At 41.5% G+C, this 20,465-nt stretch overlaps 1 protein-coding gene across 6 annotated transcripts in view; it reads right to left on the bottom strand.

Moving 5' to 3' along the window:
- LOC128401994 (ankyrin repeat and fibronectin type-III domain-containing protein 1-like) overlaps nucleotides 1-20,465 on the bottom strand; it is a 315,884-nt gene that overhangs the window by 285,460 nt on the left and 9,959 nt on the right. For 5 of the 6 annotated variants that reach the window (XM_053365682.1, XM_053365690.1, XM_053365687.1 and 2 more), the window contains exons 2-3: nucleotides 17,483-17,630; nucleotides 10,821-10,897 (exon numbers count right to left, since the gene is read on the bottom strand). The gene's annotated coding sequence lies outside the window, so the exon portion shown is untranslated. The remainder of the gene's footprint in view (nucleotides 1-10,820; nucleotides 10,898-17,482; nucleotides 17,631-20,465) is intronic. The other variant, XM_053365685.1, reaches the window with a different exon arrangement.

Below are 20,465 nucleotides of genomic sequence, written 5' to 3'. Positions count from 1 at the left end.
GTTTGCACATCACTTTAAACAATAGTTAAAATAAACTATAATTTAATGGGAATATGGAATTGCTAGAGTCCTATTCTAACTTAACATTGCATCCAAATGTAGACTGAGTTTGCTTGTTAAACTTGGGAAAGGTAGATTAGAGGAAGATATTTACAAGGCCTCACTACACCTCCAGCATCCATCAAGAGCAAGTTGCTCACTCAGAGCCATCTTTGGTACTGCAATCACTGACCTGCCTTACCCTCGTGTAGGTGGGCTGACTGGTCAGAACTGTTGCAGAATCTGCCTCAGCCAGAAAAGGGGAACCTGTGGCCCTCCAGATATTATTGGACCAAATGATTAAGAATGGTTAATGATTAGGAATGATAGTGGTCATAGTCCAGCAAGATCCGGAGGGTCACAGGTTTCCCACCCCTGGCCTACTATCCCCTACCCTATTGGATCCTCCTAAACAGAACAATGAGAGAGCTTTATGTTCCAGCTAAACCTTGCTGGAGCAACAAGATCTTTCTGAGCTCCACCATGTTCCTGTCTCCTACACTCCCAACCTCAGGTTGCTCTTCAGTTTTGTTTCCTGGCTTGTCTTTTGTTTCTGACTTACTCTACAATCCCAACAACTGACTTCTCCATAGCAACCGATTCACCATCCAGACCTGACACATGTTTACAAGTCAGCAGTATGAATATGTTGTAAGATCAAGTGTTCTTTGCCAAAGCAAACTAACAGTTTTGGTGTCTTTTGGTATGCCAGAAGACTGCTGCCAGAATTGCCTCTGATCAAATTGGGTGTTTTTATCCCTTCAAATCCGTGTGCAAGAATTACCATCTTAGGTGTTCTATTAGTATGACAAAGTTAATGCAAGATGCTGAAGCAGCTGAAATGACTAGTTTCTAGACACAAGACTCCTCCCAGGTTGACGAGCCCCATCTGACAAGCCCTCACTTCCCCCTGCAGCATGTGCAGAAACCACCTTCATTACAATTGGACCCACTATTGGTCTTGTCTGCTCAATCTGCTGAAGCCTGACTTCACATACCCTCACCTGGCTTAGCCAGTCAATCGAAGCCATTTCACAGGTAAGTGTGTATAGGATTGAAGAAGCCCAAAATTTGGTACCCAATGCAAATACAAGTGCCTTAGTGTGTACTGATCATCTCCAAAACAAGCCTTTTGGAGCACATTCAAACTACCTTCTTCAAGAAACAAACTATGCTGAATGAGCCATTAATCTGAATCATCACAACACTCCCCTCATACTGAGTATTACAAACAAGTGCTGTCACTAGGTCCTCATCCACTTATCCCACTTTTATTGTGGAATAACCCAGTTACATAAACACAACTTGTTTCTAATACTGCAATTTTTAAAATTAGCAAATAATCAGAAACAAAGGTAAACTAAAATTTATGAACCAACAGTATACGAATTTTAAATTCAGTGCAGATTAAACCCCAGTCACATTATAATTTTACCTGATAGGAATACAGTTTCCTATCAATTTCCATACTGACATTTCTGCTAAAAACAATTTCCCCCCCAACAATGTTGTACTTCCATAACTACCAATTTTGAGGCTTTACTGAGAAGAATTGTTTCCTTTCTACTGCATATTTCATCACAAAAGTGTTAAACAAAAATAAGATGCTTTACAAGAACTCCATCCCTCACTCAACCTTTCTTGTGCATTAAAGAACCATTTCAGCTAAATTCTTCAACACATACCACCAGCATATAAAGGTTCACTACTGTAGACTAGCACACATGACATACTGTGATGTTAACGGCATAGTCCAATACATGACTAGTCAGAAAAAAAGTCTTTCTTGTGCATTAAAGAACCATTTCAGCTAAATTCTTCAACACATACCACCAGCATATAAAGGTTCACCACTGTAGACTAGCATACATGACAAACTGTGATGTTAACGGCATAGTCCAATACATGACTAGTCAGAAAAAAAGTCTCATTGTATTGAATGGGGCTTATTCCCAGAATGGTAATAATAATTTTATTATGTGTACCCCACCTATCTGGCTGGGTCTCCCCAGCCACTCTGGGCAGCTTACAGCATAAACATCAAATGTTAAAAACCTCCCAATACAGGGCTGCCTTCAGATGCCTTCTAAATGTTATGTAATTCTTTATCTTCTCGACATCTGAAGGGAGGGTGCTCCACAGGGAAGGCGCCACTACTGAGAAGCCCCCCCCCTGGTTCCCTATAACTTTGAATTGTGCTCAAAAATGAGAGCCAATGAAGATCCTTTATATGGTCCCAGTGGCCACTCCCAGTAACCAGTCTAGCTGCCACATTCTGGATTAGTTGTAGCTTCGGGGTCACCTTCAAAGGTAGCCCCACATAGAACACATTGCAGTAGTCCAAGCAGGAGATAAGCAGGGCATGCAACACTGGTAAAACAGTAGGTGGGCAGATAGGGTCTCAGTCTGCGTACCAGATGGAGCTGGTAGACAGCTGCCCTGGACAAAGAACTGACCTGTGCCTCCATGGACAGCTGTGAGTGAAATGACTCCCAGACTGTGCACCTGGTCTTTCAGGGAGACCCTCACACCCACCTGCCCCCTGTCACCCAAGAACAGTACCTTCTGTATTGTCAGAATTCAACCTCAATCTGTTGTAGCTCAAGCATAGGCAATTTTAGTCTTTCCTTTTTTCCAGGGTTGCTTCTTTTCTGCTTTATTCTCTGCTGACCCAGTTCCATCCTCACAAAATAATAATGAAATGCCCATGGCTAATTGTTAAAAGTATGGTCTGATGGTTACCAGGCAGACTAGGGCTGTTTGGTTTTCATTAAGTGAAAGTGAATGTATCTCCAATAGGTAGACTCACAGGCACCAGGTTCTGCGAAAAGGGGGGGGGGCATGTGTGTGTGATGTCTCATGGTCGGAGGAGGCCCAACAAGGTCTGTTGTGACTGTGGGTAGGCCCCATGAGGCCCACCACAGCCTCAGGTAAGTCCATCGTGGTCGTGGAATATTGAGGGGGCCCGGCCCTCTCCTTGAAATTGGGGGGGGGCTTGGCCCCTCCTAGATAGACTGCAAATATTCATATGTGAGAAGTGATTCAGCTTGTTCTTAATTTACATTTAAAAAGTCTCCTTTAACTCAATATGTCTGGTAGAGGCATGAGGAATACAAGAAGCTACATTATACAAAGTTATGCCTTTTTGGTACATTTAGTTCAGTACAGTCTATGCTGACTGGTGGCGGTTCTATTGGGACTATTGGTACACAGCGTGCACAAAGTGTGGCTAGAGAGTGGACTTTACCTGTTGCAATCACAAAGAGATATTTGTAAAGTAAGAAAATAAAAAAGTTGCTTATTACAAGTAGTACATAACTTGGGTACTAACCTAAAGTTAGTAATCTAAAGAAGACAAAAGCAGCCATGCTTCCTCCTTTGTTTGCAGAGGACAGATCCAAGACAAACTTTTATTTTGTCACCCAAGAGGGAAGTATAAAGAGAGGAGAAGGAATTTCCAGCAGGGTCTTCAGGATTTCAGACATGGAATCTCTCACAGTTCTAGCTGGAGATTCCAGATATTGGGACAGGGATCCTCCGCATGAAAGATGAATGATCTACCACTAATTGATGACACTTCCCCATAGTTTAGCAATGAACTCTCCATTGGTCAGTTTAGAAATGAACTGTAGAGTCTAGCATGCTTATATCCAGATTTAACAACATTATCATTTGAAGGAAATTTTGTATTTGCTGCTTCTTATTTTTAAAAATCACAATTTTAGTATCATTTTTATCCATCCTATCTGCAATAAGAAATTAAAAGGGACTTCACGAAAAGGGCTTCTCTAATGGTCATTATCATTTATTGCCTTTCAATAAGCATCTGATTTTATGTTGCCCACAAATTGTTGGTTCACATTTTTCCTCAATAAAAATACAGAAAATTACCTGTTGCACAGGTTGTACATACAAAATACAATTACAGTGGTACCTCGGGTTAAAGACACTTCAGGTTACAGACGCTCCAGGTTACAGTCTCCGCTAACCCAGAAATAGTACCTCGGGTTAAGAACTTTGCTTCAGGATGAGAACAGAAATCTCGCCGTGGCGGCGCGGCGGCAGTGGGAGGCCCCATTAGCTAAAGTGGTGCTTCAGGTTAAGAACAGTTTCAGGTTAAGAACGGATCTCCAGAACGAATTAAGTTCTTAACCCAAGGTACCACTGTAATTGCCTGGCTCAAAAATGAATTCAGGGAGGTGGGAAGGAGAGGAGAAGACATGCAAAGACATTTACCATCATGAACAGTCAGGAACTTCTGTATTCTACCAACATGGAGAAAAAGCCTTCCAGCATGTCAGCGAGTATTAGTTCAGTTGCCCACGGGCAAAGGATTATAAAGAGAAAAGCATCAAGAAACTCTTTGTCTACAAATGTGTCAGCAAGCAAAGCCTGAGTTTCCTGAGGAGTGCAAGGGGGGAGCCTGCAAATCAAAGATGCAATTTCTTCTCATAGCATGATGCTTGCTCTCTGCCCTTGTTTTCTATTTATTTGTGCTGCTGTACAAGGAAATTTTTAATACAATACCTCTTGTAAATTTGCCTGCAACCTAGAAGTCTCTTCCTAGGATCAGAGATTTGATCAAAGGGATCTTACCCAAAGCAATCCTATATCAAGAAAATCACATCTGTTTGCATTTCCTGTTTCTAATAGCAGTAGTAAATATAAGAAGTACCAATTGACAATTTCTCCTATTTACAACAGAGAAATATTTTACAGAATCTGCTAAAGAAAAAGGAGACAGCAGCTGGAATGCAGACAGAAAATAAGTACTAAAATAAATCAAATAAATGCACAGAAGGCATAAGGATATAACTAGGATCTAAACCAGCATGATAATGTTCTCTGTGCCAAAGAAATAATACTAGGTCCCACTACCTATAACCAATTGAATACTGAAAAAGGCCTTGGTGAGTTTAGCTCATCTGGTTAGTGTGGTGCTGATAATGCCAAGGTTGCAGGTTCAATCCCCATAAAGGACAGAGGCATATTCCTGCATTATAGAGGGTTGGATTAGATGATTTTCAGGGTCTCTTCCAACTCTACAATTCTATGAAATATTGTTAATTTCCTTTGCCTGAAGCCAGTTAAACATCTGATTAGCACAACCCTCATAGTAGGCAAAGCTCCACAAGCAGAAAGCAATGTGATATATTGCCCAGCAGAAAACATGATCTTCTTTGTTGTGACTTTGCCTAAGGGCACAGTACCAATGGATACAAGGAAAGAGGGAGATGCATGGTTCAGAAAGGAGCGATTAAGATGTTGAAGAAACTCCCCTATGAGGAAAAGTTGCAGCAGCTTGAACCTGATAGTTTAGAGCAGTTTTTCAACCTTTTTGGGTCCACAGCTTCCTTGACCGACTACATTCTCTCTGGGACACCTCTGTGGGGCTCAGGAGCCCAGTTGTGTCACCCCTTGCCTGCTGAGTTGGCAGCAATCACACCCTCCCTTGTGGAGTGTTCCCTCAGCCTCCTCTCCCCTCTTCTTAGGAGTCCTCTGGGCAGCTGCTGTTGCCACCCCTGGTCTCTGATCTGCATCCCACCCCGCAAAGAGAGCTGCATCCCCTCCCTGCCCCACAGCTCCCCTCACACTGCCCCACAGCAACCTGGGAAGCAGCCCCTGGCCAACCCCAGAGGCACCATTCACCTGGGGAGTTTGTAGCCAGGGCTGCTGTAACAAACAGCTGTGCAAGCCATTGGGAAGGGCATCAGAGGAGGGAGGGAAGAAAACAGGGACAGAGATCAGTGTTGTTGCCTATGGTACCCCTAACCAACATTCAAGGCACTCCAGGGTGCCACGGCACACTGGTTGAAAACCATTGGTTTAGAGAAAAGGCGAGCAAGAGGTGGCATGACAAGAATGGGAAAAGTACATAAAGAAAAGTTTTTCTCCCTTTCTCATAACATCAGAACTAATAGAATTCAAACAAAGCAGAATGTTGGACGATTCAGGACAAAGAAAAGAAAGTACTTCTTCAATCAGCACATAGTTACAGTGGGACCTTGGTTTACGAACTTAATCCATTCCGGAAGTCCATTCTTGAACAAAAACCGTTCTTAAACCGAGGTGCGCATTCCCTAATGAGGCCTCCCACCACCATTGCCCTTCTACCGTTCTGATTCTGTTCTTAGACCAAGGTAAAGTTCACAAACCAGGACACTACTTACAGTTTTGCAGTTTGTAAACCGAATTGTTCATAAACAGGACTGTTCTTAAACCGAGGTACCACTACATATGGAACTAGTTCTCACAGGAGTGAAGGATAGCCATCAACTTGAACAACAATAAGTGTGCTCCCTGCTAGAAGATGCCTGCTGCACTGAGAAAGGCAAAGAGTGATGCCTAGTGGATTGCCAGACAATGTGCCAATGACTACTGGCTAAAGCTGTGTCAGAGTATTCAACTCACTGCTGATAGTGGCAGCACTCACAAAATGTACAAAGGCATGAAGACAGTCTTTGGACGAACGGTCTGGAAAACTGTACTGCTGAAAACCTTGCCTGGAGAGATCATCAGACTGCAGCAAGCAGATGAAACAATGGACAGAACACTATCAAGAACTGTACTCGCAGGAAAACATGGTCTCTGGTACAGCAATTGCCTCTGCCTGTTTTGGAAGAGCTGGATCTCCCTCCTTCCCTCAACGAGCTAAAGAATGCAATCAGCTCTTTCAGTTACAACAATAGTTTGAACGCAAGAAGGTCATAACCCACTGCAGCCATATGATTCTATGGATATTTCAAAAACCTGCAGAAGAACACAGGAACCTTAGTGGTCCGGCAATAAAACTGCTAGCACATTTTCAAAGCTAAGCAAGGTGCAGTATGGTTTTATTCTGGATGAATTCTGTGTTGAGTTTTCTGCATTGCAGGGGGTTGGACTAGATGACCCTGGGGATTCTTTCCAACTCCACTTTGTTTCATTTCTGTTAGTTCTAATTTTGAAACTCTAAGGTTGAAATTGTACAAAAGATCTGAAAACACTGACCAGTTAAGATTGAAGGACCTGGGAAATAACAGGGTCTTCACCAGGTGCCAAAAACATTGCAACATAGACTACATTTGTTCTCAAATACCTCAACAGAAGAATTTCCTGCTCTCAATATATTTGAGGACAGAAGTGTTAAAAATTAAATGAACAATTTAGCTAACATAAAGGTGTTGGTCATAGGAAAAATTCCAAAATCCACAGAAAGGCAATGCCTTTATTAGAACTAACCATCAAACCTAATAGAGTCCTGGAAATCTCAGAAGCTTGCTCACTATTTTGTGACATGTTGATTGGCCATAATAAAGATGTTGCCCAATTGAGCAGAAATGCTATCAAATGTGTTTTTAGCTCAAAAGCTTGCCTTTGGATAAGATTGCAAGCTTATTCAAAGTAACAAAAATTCCCGAGCATTTTGCACTCACGCTTTCTTTGCATTCAGTTGGAGATACACAGTCAATCATGAGCTTTCATGCCAGGTCTGGCAGCCTGCACCACAACACTTGGCTGTCTCCCCAAAATACTGGCAATGCAACCAATACTGGTTTAAAGAGTTTCATTTTCCTTTCCCACAGCATTTCTGAAGACAGAACTGAGTGGCAATTGTAGACAAGTCTTTTGATTCTCAACCCCAGGACACTAACCACCTTCAAACTAGTAACACCAGTGTTTAACCAAGTTCAGCATTAATGAAGGAGTATCTAACAAATACCAACAAATGCACTCTTCTATACAAAAGTGATTTTGAAAGGTGAAAAACGTCTCCAGGAAGGAACTGCTTTCCTTCTGAAGAATTAACAGAAAAACTCTCTGCTTGCCTACTCTTCCTAGGGAAAGAAAGGACAACATTCACTTCCCACCTCATCACTGGCAGGATGCCCTCTCCCTTTTAGATTAATTATGCAAAGTTTCCAAGCATGTTCTTCTATAGGCCAAGAACATTATGCCACTTCTAGCTATAATCCTTTCAAAAGCTCATAAACAAAGGCTTAGCACTTGAATAAAGAGACTGCAAGCAAAAAGTCCATGACAGCACAGAGTAGAGCTAGGAGCGGCACACGTTCACATTCTTCTCCGTTATGAAAGCTAGCATTGCAGCAAGCGAAGACAAACACTTCCCTATTAAAAACCTCAGCTGGAGTGTATTAATACAACATAATTTTGAGTTTCACATAAAACACCACGACACCACAAACTCTGCATATAAATTCCTCTATTTCAGCATACAAGTTAATGTAAACAATGTATCTTTCAATACAAAATTTCTACACAAACTGAAGAATTATGCAGCTCTAAAGGAGAATAATTTCATCTACAAAACGTATATTATTTTGATGCATTTTAGGGCCCAATTGAAAGTACTGGTTTTGACTTTTAAAGGCCTAAAGCAGGGGTAGCCAACATTATAGCTATTTAACATAATATTTTATTAAAATACTACATTATTGTGTTTTTATGTTTATATTTTGTTCACTGACTTCAGTGGACTTAAAAGGCAGGTTATAAATATTTAAATGCACTTGGAATTGGGTTGTACCACTTCTGACTGCTGGTGGAGCTCACAAAATGGATGTTCTTACACACATACAAATTTTTTGCACATAGAAAACACAAGCATGTCAGGGAGAATAGCAGACTTCCACCTGGCATGTCAGTTTTCAAGATTGAGGCAGTTTGGTATGGGGAAGCATTCAACCACATAAATCCCCAGTCTAAAAGCATACAATCTAGTCACAGGTTTACAGCCTAAGTGCAACTCCTGCAATCAGAGGATGTGTCCTGGAAATGATGAAAATCTCAATTGTCATGCCAACCCTCATGGTTGGCATTCATGTACTGGCAACAATGTACTTTTGGCTACAGCAGTTTCCTTAATAATAACAATAATTTATTATTTATACCCCGCCCATCTGGCTGGGTCCCCCCAGCCACTCTGGGCGGCTTCCAACAAGGCTCCCAAATCAGAGGACATATCCCTAGAAGATATCTCTGAACAGATTTAAGTTCTGCCCCCAAATACATACAGAATTGCATTTAATGGCACATAACTATGTAAAAAATACTGTTCCTTCTTGCTATTTAGTCAAAGAAGCAAAAATAACCAGCAGCCATAGGAGTGTTAAGCACCTTGGAGAAATGTAGACTGGTAATTCAGAGATCTCTGTATGAAAGGAAGTTGAGCTTAGTTTTAAAGCACTTTACAAGTGCATAGAAGGTGTGCTATGAAGATGTAGGGAGAGTGAGACAAATTGAAGGATGTAACTGGTGAGAAGTATACAAGATAAATATGGGTGAAATTGGAAAAGGATAACAAAGACAGTCCCTGTCTTCTAGTAATAAACTACAGAAGTAGTTACAAAGGCACTACATACAGTCTCTCCTACAAACAGAGAACATCATCATCATCATCATTATTATTATTATTATTATTATTATTACTACTACTACTACTACTACTACTACTACTACTACTACTACTATTTGTATACCGCCCTTCATCTGAAAATCACAGGGAAGTGATCAAAATAAAAATCACTTGGATCTCATCTGCGACTACTGGCTCAAGGACTTTGCCCATGAAGGGGAAATTGGCAACTGACTGGCAATTACTTAGATTTTCTGAATCCATGAAAGGTTTCTTGAGGAGTGGTTTTACCACTGCTTCCTTCAAACAGGCAGGGACCACCCACTCTTGCAGCATCACTGCAGCGCCCCCGGGGGCGGCTCACCCCACCCTCGTGGGTGGCTCGCCCTGCCCCCGCCACTCTGGGTGCCAGAGCAGTTAGCTACACCCCTGCCTATCCCCGGCCCAGGCAGCTGTCCCCTGCCTGCTAGTTTTTATCAACAAGAGGGTCTAGGGTCCAGAGTGCAAGTGGTCGCCCTGACTGATCCAAGCACCTTGGCCACATCCTCATGCCTTACCAACTGAAACTCATTCAGCACAACTGGACCAGACAGTGCTTTTGACACCCCTTCATCTGCTTCATCTACAAATTTGTCTGCTGTAAAAGCAGAGTCAAGATCCTTGTGAGCACAAGTTATTTTATTCTCAAAATGCTTTGCAAACAAGTTACAAAGAGCTACGCTACCGTCAATTCTGCCACCTCCTTTGGGCCAAACTGCTCCTTCTGGACCACCCAGAAAAGCTCTGCTGGATGGCACAATAAAGATACAATGGAGTTCACTGCCACTAGGTAGGCTCAATGATGAGCTCTCACCAATGTTCCATTTCATTCAACTTGAGTTTTCCTACGCTGGTGTTTGAGCCGTCTTCCAGCTTGTTTTCTCACACTAAGCTCTGGAGAATACCATGGAGCCAAGTGGGCTCCATGAAGCGGGAGAGGGTGCTCTTGTCCATGGTCTAAGCCATTCAGATGTTGCAGAGGTCAGCAAGAGCTTCGACTGAAGTGCCTGTCATAATAGCTGGGAAATTTCTCAGTTTCATCTGGAAGCCCATTGGATCTATCAGCCTAAAAGGTCCCTTGGCTCTACAAAGGGGGAAAAGGTGCTGAAATCCTAAATCTCAACAGGAATATCCCCTACTTTCAGATCACTCTCTTCCTGTCCAGTTGAAAATACAATGTCCAGAGTGTAGCCTGCCACATGTGTTGAGCCAGTGACATGTTGGGGAAGTCCCATGCCAATCAAACCAGGATAAGTATTTTTGAATAATCCACTTCTATTTTCTCACACTGCATATCCGGGAAACTACTTTCTGACCGTTCTGCTGTGCATATAGAAAATAATGGGATGTTAATGAAAACATAACCTGTGTCAAAGCATTAAAATACCTGTCTTGATTATCTCCATTCTTTTATCAGGGTCTATTTGTCAGCCACTGTAGTGAGAAGCAGGCTACCTCGCAGATCTGTGGAGGAAAATGCTTTTCTGTTAATGTTCTTTTTTGTTTACATTTGGAAAAGGATAGCAAACATCTGTTTTCATTGACCCTGATGATTAGGCAGTGTCTTCTTCTGGCAGATATCTAACCCCAGTCATCCTCACACTTTCTTCCATTTCTTCAAAAAAATATTCCTTACTTCCTCATTATTCTGAAATATGAAGACATCAACTATTAAGTGTTGGACATGGGAGGTCAATACAAAGTGGGGACTGAAAGACGAGGATTCTGCTTTACAGCTCCTGTGAGAGAAATGATGGCTGACATCCCAGGAAAAAAACAACTGGATCTATTGCTAATAAAACACAGAACTGCATTGTTACTAAATTCAAAGATTTGCATTTCCACACAAAAGCACTTGCCTTCATCAGAACTGTATTTTGCTTTACCCTTTGACAAAGCACGTGCTGATCTTTCAGGCAGCTTCAGTACCTTCACACAGGACTATGAAATTTACTATTGCCTTGAACTCTATGGTGCAGGTATAAAACTTGTTGTGTAGTGAAAACAGCCTTCAGTAAATACAAATGCAGTTACATCACCGGCTCATTACAAGCTTGTCCAAGAGCCATAGTTTGAGCACAGAATGGTGTCAGATTGTTTCTCTCAAGAGATAACTTAGAGTAGACCCACTGAAATTAATGAGCCCAAATTAGTGTAAGGCTAACATTGGATACAACCCTTGTTTGCAAACAAGGCAGCATTCCTGAGAACTGCTGCTTCCAAATAATTCACTGAGAACTGAACAGTTAAACAGATTAAAAATTCAAGATACATACACAGTGACATTTTACTTCAAAGTGATTTTACAAAACCTCTATCACCGCAAGGTAAGTTAATCGCATATTCCATTCATTAGCAATGGGTGCAGAGGTTAACTTGCACTTAATTAGAATTAATTTTAATTTTACTGGAATAAGGAAGGCATATTATACAGCATCGCTCTTAACATTGTATCATATGGCTATGAACAGTAGTTCTTTATGCAGATTTCACCAGTCTCACATCCCCTCTTCCCCCAAACACTTGAGCAGGAAGCATCTGCAAAAGGGAATATATTCTGGGAACGATGAGGCGACATATCACTGGAAACAGAGGATGTAAAAATAAAAACAGGAAAGCATATTAGGCTAATGTTTAGAATTCTGCTGTCAGTCAGATAAAGGGAACTGAGAGAAATGGGGGAGGGAGGAGAAGCATTTGATGTGAAGCAAATCCGTGAAAAGGGAAGAGGGGACACCTTTCATTAAACGAAGCTAGTATGTAAGAATGAGCTTCCTTGTCATGAATAATTGGGTTGCCAGTTCTAATGCTCAAGCTCAGCTTTCCTTTTGAAAAGGGTGCAAAATTCTTGGCAGCCAACTAGAGTCACCCTAAAGGCAAAAAAGGGCAGAAAACCAGCAAGTAAAACAACCTCAACATTCATAGGAATTTAAGGAACATCTTGTTATTTCAGAGCCTCTCATGAAAAGGACCAAGGTGGGGGCTGAGCAGGCTTCTGCATGTGTCAGTAGCACTTCCATGCTTCAATAGATCTAATAATTGTAATCATGATTAGGGACATCTTAAGTAATGGACAAAGCTCTCTGGCTCCATAGGTCTCAAACCAGCTCATATGGTCATAGCTATTGAGTTTTTTCTTCTCTATAACCTCAAAGGCAACTATCCCAGTCACATGCTTTGCTGTCTTACATGTAACTAGCCAAAGCAAATGACATATTTAGGGACAGCTGCAAGACTGCTGCACTATGACCACACTGAGCAAACCTAGCTTGATAACTGCTAAGGGCTACCCAAATGCAGTCTAGATAGAGCATGTTGCTAAGGCCATACTCACTGATCCCAGTATTCAGTGCTTTCTTATGGCCATCTCTGAGTTTCTTAGGACAGAATTTGAATCTGTATATTGTTATGACACTAATCTAAACTCAAATTTAGCAAAATCTTTCCATGTTTCTGTGGAGTCAACAAGTACATTCAAGACCTCTGAATTGCCATTTGCCTTTTTGGTCTGACCACCTACCTAGACTTTAAGACTGGGTGTCCCTTTTTTCTTTTATCTGTATTATCCGGAAAACTGCCTGTGGACAAACACTGGCTTCCTTGGCCTGATGCAAGATGAGTGCCACACCCCAGTCATTTTGACTGGACTTAACTGTCCAGGGGTCATTTACCTTTATCGTTATCTGTATACCTGGGCTATTATATATAAATTAATATAACTTGTGAATAATTTTGTATACATCTGTATGTGTTTACTGTGGCTGCAGACAAGTGGAAGCCGTGGTGGATGTTTGGCTTCCAAAAATCGTTCGGAAACTGGAACACTCACTTCCGGTTTTTGATCGTCTGGGAACCAAAACGTACGAGTTCCAAGGCGTTCGGCAACCAAGGTACAACTAATTTCAAATTATCTCATCCCCCCCATACCCATATTTTAGGAAGGTTTCCTGATAATTTTTTGTATTCTGGAACCTTGGGGGCTTCCTCAAACCTGCCAGCACTCCCCACCCCATGCTATTTTAGTTCCAAAAGGATCTACACTTAGAGGATGAGTTTACCATTAACAAATGGGATCATTAGGTCACCCATATCAAGTGGGTCCAGTTCATACACAGTAAATAAATTAATTACACTGCAGCATCTCTTAATGTTAGGTTTAAAATGTTTAAACAAGCTGCATTAATATCACAGCAGATATTCTACCACGATTCTCTCATGTTTCACCAAATTGTTTTATTTTATTTTAAGAAACTAACTTTAGTTATAACATTTCCTATTTACCTGGTATATGGGAGCTCTGCTATTCAGTTTCCAAAATCTTGCAAATATAATTCTAGCTGCAGTCAATAATTTGTACATTAATACTTTGAGGTTTAATATCCAACAAAATCCAGCTGACCAATTTGGTTTAGGTATGGATTTTACATATTTATTATCTTTATAGCCATTTTCCAAAATTTTATTTCACATAGCCAGCAGATGTAGGAAAATCCATACACTGTACTATTTAGCTTGGCATTCTGAATTAACAGTAAACAGAAGATCCAATATTTTAAGATCTAAACTTCAGCCAGCATCCTGTACCTCACAAAAGAATGTACACTAGAATTGGACAACTAAGTCTTTCACATAAATGTTAAACTATTATCCACTATAGATAGATAGATATAGTTCAATAGCAAGAAGAAAAGTGTTGTTTCACTGATGAAGATAAAAGCAATCCTCCACAGCATTATTACAGGAAAAAAGCCAAGGGTGCTAGCTAGAAATTTTAACACCCATACTTAGAATACATAGTGCAGGTGCTAAAGGTTAGACTTCTGTCAGAATGTTTTAACACTGTGTACAGTTTGTTTCAGGCAGATTATGCTCCAGGAACTTAAACCAGATGGCCACAGGCTCGTAATTGCACTCCAACTACATTCATCTCCTTCACCTATACAGCAGTTGACATGGCAAACCATGAGCCATTAATTTGAGGGTGTACAGAAACAACGTCAAACCGTAAAAGCACATGTAAGCTGAGGGATAGTGAAGGAAAGACGTTTATTGTGTGGGTCTGCATTCACATTACTGCCTTAAGGCACACTTGCAAACCCTGGTACTATGCCTTTTCCCTGCCTTTGTGGGCCTTCCTTCGCTGGACCACAGCCTTCAGCAGTCAATCATGAGCACCCAGAGCAAAAACATAAAAGCATACCCCAATACCCCCAAATAATAATAATATCAGCCATCTTGTGACAATGAGGCTAGATAGCTGGTGTGACCCCCCCCCAACCAAGTCTTTGCTATGCTACATCTTGATGTGAGTGCTAGAGAACTCACTCCAGCTACAAAAAGGCTGCTGCAGAACAAGCTGGAACAATCTCTTGGGTTGGGGTAGGCCTTTCGGATGGGGCTCTGCTACTGTTTTGAATACCCCAACTGTTTAAAATGTTTTAAATTGTTCTTAAATGGCTTTAACATGTGGGTGTTAAAATTTGGAGGTTTTTTCCTTTTTAAATAAAGGCGCATAGGATGTGCCTGAGAAACAAAGAGTAGTGAGCAATCAGAGTGGTTTAGGGCAGAGGGAGGTATGCTATGATGGGTGGGAGAGGCCAGGTAAGGGGCATACGGCACATGCAGTCAGTGACTGCATCATATGCCAGCCCCTCCTCCAACCTGGGGAATTGCAGTTGTCCTATCAGCCAGCCCCCAGGTCTACTGTTTCTGAATGCCAGGTCAGCTCTGAGTAAGAACTCTCTCATGATCTGAATATAGATGAGGAGGCCGTTCTGGTCTGTATCATTGACACCAGGATGGTTGAACAGGACGGAGTGGATCTCATCCAGCTGTGCCCACTTGAGTACTCAGGGCAGACTTGAGGATCAGGGAGGGGGAGTTGCTGTAGTCTATATAAATTCCCTTTCTCTCTCCAGGCTCTTTGTCCAGTTGAGGGTGGAGGGGGGGTTAGAGTGTGTGTTCCTGGCATTGGGTAGTTGGGGCAGATTAGGGATTCTACCACCTGCCTTGCAGCCCTGAGCTCTCCCTGCCTGCGCTGACAGTCTTGGTGGTGTTGAGGACTCTCAGGCTGCTGAGTCTATATAAGGGTGTTGAGCAGCGAGCAGAATTCAGCAAGGAGCTTCTGAAGCTGAGCACATTGACAAATGCCTGCAATCTGGCTCAAAAGAAACTAGCTGAAGTCCACCTGGTGGTAAGAATGACTGTGAAAGATGGACTAAGGGTAAATGGCATGCAAGTTAAAAAGTGTTAAGAACTACACTTTGTGAACCAGACTTATATAAACAACTGTTAAGTGTCATTTAAAGATACAAAGGCCAGCACTTCCATGAGGCGAGGTCAAGCAATTTGCCTAAGGCAGCAGATCCAGTTCCCAACCCACCCACCCCATTGCACCGTTGCCAGCCCTGCACACCCATACCATAACTGCTGCCACCACAGCACTCCTGCTCTTACTGCTAAGACTGCAGAGCTGGTAGTGGTGCAGTCATGACAGCAGGGGCAAAGAGGGGGCCTGGATCTGCAGGTGTCAGGGTGTCAGGAGGGCAGCAGTGAAAGGGCATTTTGCCTAGAGCATCAAAACATCCCAGGCCACCCCTGAAGAATACAGTGGCTTTATTACAGCAAACATAAGTCTTAAATGTAACCAACTGAAGTATAGATTAAGGCTTTTGTAAACAGAATAATATCAATTTGTGGCAGTGGTTAGAAGGTTTTGAATGTATGTGGATGGTGGGAGTGGGAGAAAAGTAAGAAATGCTCCACAAGCATTGGTGAATTAGCAGAGTTAAATAAAAGCTGGTTTTCCAAATATAAAGAAAAGGCAGACTCACCATAGTATTATTTTTACTCATAGGAGTCCATCAGCAAATCATTCCCATGAGTTATTGCAAGGCAGTAAGGATGTATTTCTATGGGATGCCTCCAGATTTTAGGCACTCATGTCTGATTTGAATTAGGCATGGGCATAAATCCTACCCAAGGGGTGACTTGTAGAAATGTTATTTCAAGTGCAAATTGCATCATGGAAAGCAGTCCTCATCCAGTAAGTGTCTGCAAGGGTAACATGCCCTTTCAATTACGGTTTTTGTTTTAAAAAGGGAACAACTCTTCCTGTATTGATCTCACAATTCAAAATGGTAACTTTGCTGCCTGTATTATAGCATTAAAAGATGCTACCTGTGATCTATAACAGCAGTGCCTTTAACATGATAGGTAATTCAGTTCAAAACAGAAATTAGCCACTGACAGCCTCTACATCATGTCTGGCCCCTAGCTGACAACCCAGGAGGAGGAAGAGGAGAGGCAAGAACTTAAGAGCTGACCATCACCTCCTAATCTTGCCTTCTCTTCTCTAAGTTGCATCTCTCTCCTTCCATTCTGCTACAATCTCTCTCACACTAACAACATCCTGAAAATCAGTTGATCCAGAAGCTGTACTACAGTACATGAACTGTTACTAGGCAACTCCTCCATTCTCTCCACCCCAGAAACATTTAATGTTGGAGGGGTGAAGGAAACAACAGTGGCTGGAAGGGGCAACAGGTCTTTGCTAGGGGGGAAAAAACCAGGCATAGGAAAGGAAAAGCACAACCTGCCACCTCCACTTACTACTTAAGATAGCCCTCAGGAAATCCTATTGCCAACTAGGTTTTTTTTAAGGGGAGGGTTTGCAGTGCAGAAAAGTATTGGTGTTGATTATTCAATATAAATCTGTAGTAGCACCTTGATAGTCTAAACCATGTGCTCTGAACAGATTTTAAACCAGGACAGCTTCTTTTACAACAGAAAAGTCATTCACCCTTAACGGTCCATGAAATTCCTATGTTACAATGGGCTCAGATAGACATTTTAGCAAGGCAGGTAGGAGCCAGCTGTGGAGCAAATTGCAAGCCTCAGTCTTGAACTCAAACCAGCAGGACCTGACCACTACAGAGCAACCTATTTAATACGTTAAAGAATGTGCTTTTTATGGGGGGACGACTTCCTGGGGTTGTTTTTAGTTATATAAATAAAGTAATGTAGTAAACCACTTTTGGAGAAACTTACCATTAGCGAGAAAACATCAAATATTGGACAGCTCTTTCTGGGACCACTTGTGAGGCTCTACCAAACAAAATCATTCTTCTGTAACAGCAAGAACATCATTCTATGAAGATAGCATTAGATGCCACTTGGAGATGCAGCCAGATGTAATCTGCAGATAAAGAAGAAGAACATGTTTTATACAGCAACTCTCATTACAACACTCCTAAATCACTGACCTTTTACTTAGCTTCAAGAGAGAGTAGTAATAATTCTTAGTATTTACATCACACTTGCAGTGTTCAAAGGGCTTTGCACGTGTAGGCCTGCTAAGCCTTACAATAAGACCAAATGGTAGGTCTGTATTATTTGCAAACTGAAAATTGGAGTGAGATGTGAAGTGGCAAAGGTCACTCAGTGAATTCAACCCTAAGTGTAGAATAGAATAGTGAATTCTCAACTCTTGGCTATCACATTGGGCAACAGAGTCCTGCATTGCAGGGAGTTGGACTAGATTACCCTTGTGGTGCTTTCCAGCTCTATGATTCTATTAATTTGTCTAATCCTCTCTGCTGGGACAACCATTTCCACCACAGGAAGGACTAGGATCATCAGTCTTATCAACTCTAATGAAAAAGCATTATTCACTTAAATTTCTACTAGAGAGAGTCCAATGACCTTGTCCCTTGTGGGAATAAAACAGTCATTTTCCCATTAGGGTTTCTGAAAGTTGAAGTCCCAGGGCCCTCCCTAGCAGGAAGTGATGCTCCACAATGGAGCTGGAGTATCCTACCACCCACTTCAACTGTCTTCCCTGGCACCACAGGTAGGTTGTTGGGATGCTAGCTAACAAAGGAAGAAGGCAGAAGAGGAGAATGCAGGCTTTTTGTGGGCACGCAAAAAGACTTGAAGTTATTAGAAGGCTTAACCTGGGTGCTTGTAAAAGTGTGAGATTGTTTAGCTCAGGGTGTCCATGCAACCTTTATTTTATTTTGTCAGAAAGCATAAATTAAGCACAGTTCCTTATACAAACAACATGTCTCTGGATCTCACAGAAATATGTCCCCTCCTCAATTTTCATTATCAGGCTACCACAGCTATTAAAACGCTGCTTGATTTTTGAAGTATGTTCCAGGGCTCCCTCTGCTTGAAAGCCACCCGGTGTGCTGACTGTGGAGAAATGCCCTCTGCAAATTCTTTATCATCACTTCTTCTTCCAGAGGTAGGCCATGGCTCAAATTAAACCCTGCTACTTGAGAAATTAATTCCTTACCACCTCCCTTCAAACTCTCCACAGAGTCACTACCTTGCAATTCCCTGTCCCAAGAAAACCATATGCTGATAATTACTGCACAACACCCAAGCTCTGAAATTATCATTGCAGCTGGCTCATAAAAGCAATTATTACAGCTCTAAGAGGAGCATGAATTTAGTCCTGCTGAATGACATATTTCTGAAAATGTGAACTTTGTACATAAGACAGCAGCTTATATGAAGATGAGCTTTCAGTACATTTCATGCTTTCTGTAGCGTAGCTAGTTACTTAAAGGCCACCATTTAGTCCTCTTACATATATAACTTCAAGGATTAGAAGGGAAAGTACACAAAGTGCCATCCATGATAGAAGCAAGTTGATTCAGTACAGAACCAATGCCACCAAGCTCTAAAGGCCTCTTGGCTCAAAATGACTTCAGCAAACTACAGTCATGTTCTGAGTGTGGAGCTATGCAAAGCAATCTTTACTAGAAATACGTCCTACTAAAACTTACCTCAGACAAGTGTTGTATAGGACTCAAGGCACTATGTTCAATAAAATACTACCATGACAGTCCAATAGCATGCATACCTAATTGCAAGTAACACAGAGACCCTATGCAAAGTTGGCACACCTAAGGCCATTGACTGCCTCCTATTTCATCCATACTGATCTTTCAAGAGTTGCTGCTTCAAGTTGCACCACCATTTGGGATGCAGTGGGTGGTTAACACAGGGCACAACCTTTTCAGCAGTACCATCAAGGCTGTGAATCTCCCTGGAGGTTAAAGCAGGGGTTTTTTCAGAGCCTATACAACCTGCTCAACATCTGTGGGACTAGTTTTTGCCAATTTCTCTCCTGTTGAATTGAGCTGTTATTCTCTGTCTTTAGTTTCTGCTTATCAAATGTCATGTTTCATTGTTTCGACTATTGTTTTTCATTTTTATTGTGGATTTTTGCTATCATTGTTGCTATAACAATTCATTCCATTTTTGTTGGCCTACTTTCTGACAGTACAGTACAGTATGGGTTTTGCTACTGCTCATTTTATTAACTGCATCCTGCAGTTCTGTTTCAGTTCATTTTTATTTCCATATGAGCTAAAAGCTGTATCATCATTTCCAGTGCAATCCTAAGCATGTTAATTCAGAAAGCGATCCTACCATATTAAATGGGGCTTACTCCTAAGCATGCCTAGGATCTGAGCCTTAGGCACCATTCCTAAGCATGCTTCATAGGGAGTAAATGCAACTGAACACAAGTGGACTTCTGTGTAGACATGCAAAGGACTGATTTGTAAGCTGCCTTGTAAATCAAGTTGGATATATAAATAAAATAAACTGATTAATTGCTAAATAAAATAAATTAATGACCTTAGGCATAATTAATTATGCATAGAATTGGGTTTCAAGTCCCACCAACTTAGGTGGAATTTACTACCAGACAGATATGCATATGGGTGCAGCCTAAAATTGTACTTTAAATGAGGCTTACAAAATCATCAAAAGGTATTGAATCCAGATTCATAAAAATGTACTAGCCCACTTACCTATTTACTGACCCATTTTATATTTGGCCCGTCATTGCATAGTGATCTCATCTGCTGCTATATTAATATATGAGAGACAACAATAGCTTAAACAAGATAAAACAGTAACTCATTTTAAAAGCTATTCTGGTTTATTGCATGAAAGAAACAATCTTACCTGCCACAGTGTCTAGGTATGCAGCTGTCTGCAATACAATTTTAAA

Source organism: Podarcis raffonei, chromosome 14, assembly GCF_027172205.1.
Source record: "Podarcis raffonei isolate rPodRaf1 chromosome 14, rPodRaf1.pri, whole genome shotgun sequence".
Classification (NCBI taxonomy): Eukaryota; Metazoa; Chordata; class Lepidosauria; order Squamata; family Lacertidae; genus Podarcis; species Podarcis raffonei.
The sequence above is the reverse complement of the archived record's forward strand: the minus strand, read 5'-3'. Positions and strand labels throughout refer to the sequence as shown.